The sequence below is a fragment of the Vollenhovia emeryi genome, unplaced genomic scaffold, assembly GCF_000949405.1.
Source record: "Vollenhovia emeryi isolate VEMERY1.0 unplaced genomic scaffold, V.emery_V1.0 DF939308.1, whole genome shotgun sequence".
NCBI classification, from domain to species: Eukaryota; Metazoa; Arthropoda; class Insecta; order Hymenoptera; family Formicidae; genus Vollenhovia; species Vollenhovia emeryi.
This window is the reverse complement of record NW_011967058.1, coordinates 119,824-127,780: the sequence shown is the minus strand read 5'-3', so window position 1 is coordinate 127,780 and position 7,957 is coordinate 119,824. Positions and strand designations below refer to the sequence as shown.

The 7,957-nt window shown below is 36.6% G+C and overlaps 2 protein-coding genes across 2 annotated transcripts in view; one reads left to right on the top strand and one right to left on the bottom strand.

Moving 5' to 3' along the window:
• The window catches only part of LOC105558833 (transcription factor SUM-1), a 66,122-nt gene that overhangs the window by 8,398 nt on the left and 49,767 nt on the right, over positions 1-7,957 (bottom strand). The gene's annotated exons all lie outside the window — the stretch shown is intronic.
• Positions 5,238-7,957, top strand: part of LOC105558831 (glucose dehydrogenase [FAD, quinone]-like) — an 11,701-nt gene continuing 8,981 nt past the window's right edge. The window contains exon 1 of the mRNA XM_012006752.1: positions 5,238-5,332. The gene's annotated coding sequence lies outside the window, so the exon portion shown is untranslated. The remainder of the gene's footprint in view (positions 5,333-7,957) is intronic.

The window sequence follows — 7,957 nt, the reverse complement described above, 5'->3', positions numbered from 1 at the left end:
ATCATCCATCCAGTTTGGATTCAGTGATTTTCACGATGGCTCAAGTTTATGGATGACTAATTGGGAATAATTGTTACAACTTCAGATGAAGTGGAAGCAAAGAAGATTGAACACGTCCATTGAAAAACATGAGACCAATATATTTATTATCATTGATATCTTAAACTCACTAACAACTAAACGTCACGGATACGTGTAAGTGAACCTTGTACGGGCAAACCGCGTAAAAATAGCGAAATTATTATATCTTTAAAGCTTCTCCGCAACATTTTCAGTATAAATTAGAGCGGAAGTAAAAGGCTGCGCTATCGTTTGCATGCCCTTGGAAAACTTGACATGGAATTACAGCTTTTAAAAGTATTCTCTCAAATCTAAGAGTTTATTTAAACAAGCTAAAAGTTTACTTAAGAAACTTTCGAGTAATTTTGGACACTTAAAGTAACTTTTAGACAGCCAAGCCCGTCGAAGCTCCCGCTAGAGGGCAGCGAGGCACAGCACTTTTCTCGTAAGAAGAAAACCGCACGCGGTATTATATCGCATACCCCTTTCACAATTTTCAAAGTTTTCTTGTAAATTCTTAAGATAAGTTTTAAGTTTATCTTAAACAAGGGTTTCTTGCTTTTCTAAAGTAAACTTTCGAGGTTTCCCAAGGTATATTTTCCCAAGGGGATGCGGTATGTGCGTACCAGGGGCGGTTGCACGAGCCTGAGAGTTCCGACGCTGCATTACATTAGTTTGCTTATCGATAAACAACAATTACTAATTACCCTCGAAACGACGTGACTTATGAGGACCCGCGCACGACATGCGCGTGCCTTTGAGCGCCGCGACGAGTCGTTTGATCATTAAGCGCAGAGTAAACTTCTGCCCTACATCTCATACGGTGCGTCCAAATCAAACGACACGTACGCAAGGGAAAACACATTAGAGACGCCGCCGTCTCCTCCCTTTGCGGTGCGTATTGCAGCTTTACGAGCGCACTCGTGCGCCCGTACGAGCCCGCCGTAATCGTCGACGATCAAAAGAGCAATGATTCGCGGAGGAATAAACAACCTGTACATTGTGCGTACGTTGAGAGCTACGAGCATTAGCCCAGACGGCGGACGCTACGTGATGCTGCGCCGTGCAGTTACATGTCGAATGTAAGATGAGATTCGTATGTTAATGCGCTTTACACTTTAACGTTCGTACTTTTTTTTACACGCGAATACCGAATAGAGACACGTGTGTTTAAAACGGCACTCTTGCCTAGTACCTGCGTCACTCGGCATCGAGGCGTAGGGTAAAGGCACCTAATATCGCCTACCAAAATTCAAGTCGTTCTCAATTCCCTGCCGGGAATAATTCTACAAAATTCTACAAAAAAAAAATTAAATATGACTGCCAGAATCTAAGAAATTCTACGTAAATTCAAAAAGTGTTATAAAAATCAACATGAAACTGCTAGAATTTGAACACTTTCGTTAATTCTTGTAATATTCTACAAGTAAGCGGACGCTTTAATTCTTTAAGATTCTGTTGTTTCTTAAATTTTTTAAACTAGTAAAGCTTTGTATACTAATTTTTACAAAATTGTACATTTTCATGAAATACTACTTGCAATAATTTCTTGATTTGAGAACATTGTAATTTGTGCTACTATATTATATTTCGTAGATATTTTTAGAAAAAATTAACGTTTCAACGAAAATATAAAAATTTCTACAAATTTCTATTTCACGTCAATTTTTGTAGTTATTTATAGAAATTTTTTCCGCCAAGGTATTTCGAAATATTTATACATCAAGTCAAATTGCACAATTTTTTACTATCTTTTACTCTTAAAATTGCACGCACATAATATCGCCTAGGCGCATAATTACGAACACATCCGTAATAATGTGGTGTTTAATTTCAATTCTAATCTAAACATTTGCTTTTTTTTAGCAGAGTTTTGCAAACATTGTTTTGCGCGTGTATAGTTGCGTAAATGCAGATTGCCGTTGTCCTACGTTTATGGCCGTATTGTCCTCCACCATACACTGGGGAAAATATCCTGGTCCATGCAATCGAATAATTCAATTACATAATAACCCTTTGAAGCACGGTGCAACATATACATATGCCACATTTTCAATATACAAATTCAATCGCAAATCTTTTTTTGCAATGATTACCCGATCTAAGAATAAATTTCTCACTAAACAGATTTCGCTCCAAGAGCAATAAATTCATGGCGGAATCAAGAGATGACGCCCGCTATCTCGTATTAAGAGCCTATCTCATAATAAAGAACTGTCCTCTATATTTTCGAGCAAAATTATATCAGAACTGTAGGCCGGTAAGGCTCAGGTGTCTCACGCAACAGGATCAGAACTGTGTCGTCGAAACCGCCCGCGCTCTCAAATATATCCCGCGCACCATCCTGTATCTCGTTTTATCCCTCGCGTCTCGAATGCATGCGGATCTCGCGAAGTTTTTCGGATGCGCGAGGGAAAACGACGGCTGTTTTCGAATAACGCCCATTAAATGGGACGTGACGGCGGCGCATCAATTAAAATAATCAGGCACCGCGCTAGCGAGACACGCTTCAGCGAACCGCTTGGCAGCGTTGATCTCTCCCTCTCTCCCTCCCTTTCTTTTACTCTCTTCTTCTTGTAACCTCAGTATAGATAGGATTCTCGCGCGTTTCTACGTGCGTGCATGGCACGGGACACGTTCTAGCGCAATCGTGAATTATGAGCCCGTGTCGTGTAGCAAGGAAATTCGCCAGCGCGCTTTTCCATGGCATTATGATCCAACCAATCTTCCGATGCCTCAGCATCCGGCCCGAACAAGCCCGGAGACCACGGCAAAGGGGTAGGGGGCAAAAAAATGCACGAGCGAGCGTCCACGCGATTTATCGGCGGAGGCTCGGCGTCAAAAGGAGATGAGCAGGTGCCTACAGGTACGAGCAATCTTTGAGGCAACGACACGTGCGCGCACGCAGAACGCATCCCAGCAAGCGCCAACCGCAGTATCACATTAATACTATATTGCCTACTCGATAATGCAGTTGTTATGTACAACATGGGTCATATTACATTTATATTGTTGACAGCTGGAAAATCGTAAAATTGAAATAATATTACCGTTAGTTGGGGTTTGCCGGGGGATTTGTCTCACAATCAGTGCGAACTCTAACAGGCCGCTGTTTACGTAATCGAGCTCGTTCGCGCTTTACGCTCGCTCGACCGGCACGCCGACGCGTGACGAGCGCATAATCGTTTCTCCCCGACGCACGCGCCCGCGCCGCCGGTCTCCTTTAATTGACGACTTTGTCTCATGGAACGTTGAATTTAATAAAGCCGATGGAAATAGCCCGGATGTCCCTCTCTCCCGTTTGGCCCTCGGGACAGATACGGGATGAGCAAACGAAACATCACACTAGAGATGCTTACGAAGAAATGGACCCGCGTGCTTTCCCGCCCTTCTCTCATTTCCGATTTCGATTAACTTTGAATTTTTCGAAAAGTTATTCAAAGAGTCCTAATATTTTTTTAATTCCTCCACCATTCGCTGTTGTTTTTGAGAATTTTAAAACGCTTCTACATGTAAAAGTAAGCGCACTTATATATATTATATTCAGAGACCTAAACAGCACCAAGTCGACTATTAGTTGATTGTCAGTCGGCAGTAGAAGTCTAAAGTCGACTTCAAGCTGAACGTCAACTTATAGTCAACTAATAGTCGACAAATGACTCGACTATAGTCAACCAAAAGTCGACTTAGGAGTCGACTTTATGGCAATTAAAAGTCGACTTTATGATGATTAGAAGTCTACTTTATGGCGATCAGAAGTCTACTTTATGGCAATTAGAAGTCAACTTTTAGTCAATTTTACGTTATTTATATTAACTACTAAATGTTTAATAGTGACATCTTGAAAACCTGATTGATTAAAGTTTTTATATTTTAATTGTATAATATTTACAATATATAATACAATTAAGAAATAATAAAATTATATTGATCAAGTCTTTGAAAATGCTCCAATTAAACTTAAATAATAATTATAATGAGCACATGTCTTAATAAAAACAGACAAACCAGAGTATATATTATATTATTTAATTATGCTTTTATATTTTTGACAAATTTGACAGGTTTCCTTGATTAACTTGTATTAATCGACACATTAAATCGTATTAATTCGATAGCCACGCGAAAAATATGACTCGTCTTATGTCCAAATACGATTGTCGTCTATCAGGAAGACACTGACAATTCACGAACAAGCAAGGAGCATGCATGTCGCGACTATCGCGCTACACGCGGAAAGTGAGACGTCGATTCGCTATATATCGGTTCAACATATTGACCAGAAAGATTGGCCAAAAAGATATTTTTTACACATTTTTGCACTTTGCCGAAAAAAATAAGAAAAAAGATGACAAAAAGTTTTTTGTCTTTCGGTAAGACGAAAAAATATTTTTTAGTTAATTTTTCGCTTTACCGAAAGGCGACTTTAAACTTCCTGAATATGTCGACTTTAGGTCGACTTTGACTCTATAGTTAAAGTCGACAATAAACCATTCTATAAATAGTAGACTAAATGTCGATTTCAAAAGTCGACTTCAAGGTGGCTAAAAAATGTTGACTATCAGCCGGCAAACAGTCATTTGTGCTATGTGGGGAGCTTATTAAAGCTTATTTAAAAATAAATTTATCAACGTGTAGCAAAATTATGTTGTGAAAATAAAAACTTGAGGACTGATTTATAGAAATTCTATAAATTGTGTGCATATAATAACAATGTATAATTGTATAATTAATTTCTGTATACAGAGTGCGGGAAGTCTCGGGCCGGTAAAATTTTTAGACAAAAATGTTTCATACAAAACTTGTAGAGTTTTAACAAATGCATCAGATGGTAATAATTATTTGACTTTGAGCGCAATTATGGAGGAGCTCTCAGGGACAAATTTTAAATTTTAAATGCAGACCTAAAATTTTTACTCAACGTTCGGATTTTTTGTGCATTCTGTATAATAATTAATGTGTTCGTACTAACGTGTTCGTAATAAGCAGTAACAGAAGAACATTTAACACTGAAGATGAATTAAACATTAGCTTAATATCAAAGTCAATCTGAAGGCATCCTGTAATTCACAATTCATAACTAGTAAATTAAAATGAGCCAGCATTTACGTAGCAAATGTATGTGGCACAATACAATAGTTTTACATGCGTCTTTGTGTGTTGCAAAATAAGCGTTACTTACAGAGAAGCATTTAACATTTGCAAAGCATTTCAGTACGAACGTTCGTTCTATCAACAGCTGTTGGTCGCTGCAAGTCAATACAAAACGAAGGTATCTAAAAAAATTGCTCAATCGTTATTTATATTCTTTTAACAAGTAACAAGGAAAAGGTGAGCTTGGAGAGTCAAACGGGGGTTGTGCACGAGTTAATTTTATGTAAATTACCAATTTAAATTTAAATTATGAATCGTACGTTTCCGCTTTATTTTTCACTATCTCCAGCGAAGTGATGACAAAATTATTTATAACTGCACTGAGAAAAATATCCGTTTAAATCTAATCGGACAATCCAATTATGTTTATATTAATTTGCAGAATAAGATAGTATAATAAACGATTGGGGGTTCTACTAAGAAATTGAAGGTGACCTTCGCGTGATCTTCAAGAAACTATTTAAGGTCAAATTAATGACATCATCTTATGTCCCCCTCTAGACCGTACAACTTTTATTTTAAAAGTTTTTTGGCGAAATTGCATATTTTCGAAATATTTGCCTGTTAAGAAAAAAAAGTCTCGCCCTGTATAGTTACACTGAGAAACCATTTCCATTGGCTAAATCGATTAAGTGGTGTTGCGATACTTCGAAGACCTTCGTTTCTAGTAATAGAAATACATTGTTAAAAAAATACAACTCAAAATGTCACCGTTACAAAACTAATAAACTAAAGTATTACATTTTTTTAGTTATAAATTATTGGAGGAAAGTTGTACAAAAAGTACAACACTATTTGAAGTTTACTGTAAAATAAATACACTCTGCTACATAGAATCAAAAGATAGATTCAAAAGGTTATTCACAACATTTTTGAAATGTTGCTATAACATTGTTCAAACTACATTGTAAAATTTATGTTTGTACAATTTTTCAACAATATTGTTATAAAGTACAATATTGAAACGTTACTGCAATATGCTGCAAGCTTCTGTGCTGTACAGAATAGTATTTGATATGAAATGAAATATACAATGAAGACTGTAAATGGCAAATCAAGCAGTTTCTGAAGCGCTTCGCAATTAACGTAGCGAATTAGCCATAAAGATCAAAGACACTGACACAAAGTGTACCTACTGTTTTTATTTACATTGTGGTATTACTCGCAATTTTAATTAAAACTTTCTCTGGAAAACTTTCCCCTTTTATGTATAAAAATATCTCTCGGTTGTTTCGAATTTTTCCGTGCCCGACTTGTGCTTTTAACGAAAGTATAATATCAACTATAAAAGGAAGAGTAAAGAAATGAATGCTGACTCGATTTGACATACAAAGAAATAGTTTCTTTTTATCAGTATCATATAATAAGTTTCCCTTGTGAAGGGAACGAATAGAACTCAAAGGATTACACGAACAAATGCGAAATAAAACATACTAAATTTTAATTAAGGTGCATATCTGCTACATGCTTGCCAATAGTGTTCATTAACGCTAATTATTTCAAAGTTATTTTCATAGCCGACCGCGTCGCGACGAAACGGCACCGGGTTTAGCACGGCATTGTTATCGGCCTCGTTTTTGCGAACATCTCCCTCGGGCGATGAGCACCGCAACGCTGGGATTTTGCCTCGCGATTTATCAAGCGGACATATGAACGATCACCGGCATGTTTCTCGCGTTGTCCTCTTGTAGAAGCTTTCCGTAACCGATACTAATTAACCCGCCGACAATTCCAGACGCTTTGCGTTCGATGATGAACACTGAAAAGATTTCAGTCAAGTTTATTCCAATAACTATTTCTCCTGTAGTTAAAAAGAATCTTTAAAATTATGAAATTCTTTTTACGTATCAAAAATATAAATCTAAAATATCTTAATTAAATGTACAAAACTCTAATACAATTATAACTACTTGATTGAAAAAATTAAGCGTTGTAATTTTATTAGTTTTAAAATGTTGTTGGTAATGTTTTTGTTCACCAGTAATTAAATCAATAATCAATCCATTGTTTCGACATAACTGGCTATATTTAATTTATCAAATTAACAACGTTTCGACTGCCAATCGCAGTCTTCTTCAGGTTAGTTTAAGAGACGAGCATTTACGGATAACAAGTTATTGTGGCAGCAATAAGTCTTATCTATAACATTATAATTATAAAATAGTTTTTCAATATACATATGTTTGATGTCTTTGTAAAACACACACAATGTTTATGAATCTATTATAAGGTTTTTGTGTTGGCTTAACAGTAGGACCAATAATCTTTTAGAATATAAATTAAAAATGTCTTTCTAACTCACACGTAATGTTCGTCAATTATTTAATTCGGTTCTTTGGATTTGAGTAACGAGCAGGATCCATGTGTCCGTACATCTGAGAGTATCTCGAGACGATCACAGCGACATAGAAAAACACTTAATAAAATTATTCCACAATTGTTGTAGGTTTCTAAAGAGAAATAAAGATATTTTTGTAACAAAGGCAGATAAGGGACAAGTCACGGTTGTTATGGACAAAAGTTCCTATATAGAAAAAATGACGGAAACATTAAGTGACAGAGATACGTACAAAATTTTAAAAAGAGACCCCCTTAACCAGATAACCAACAAAATTAGCGACTTAATTAAATCGTGGCGAGATGGGAAACTCATAGACACATACACATACAACCAGCTACGTTGCACAAATGGCAACCTTCCTCGTTGCTATGGACTACCAAAAGTGCACAAACCTGGTTTCCC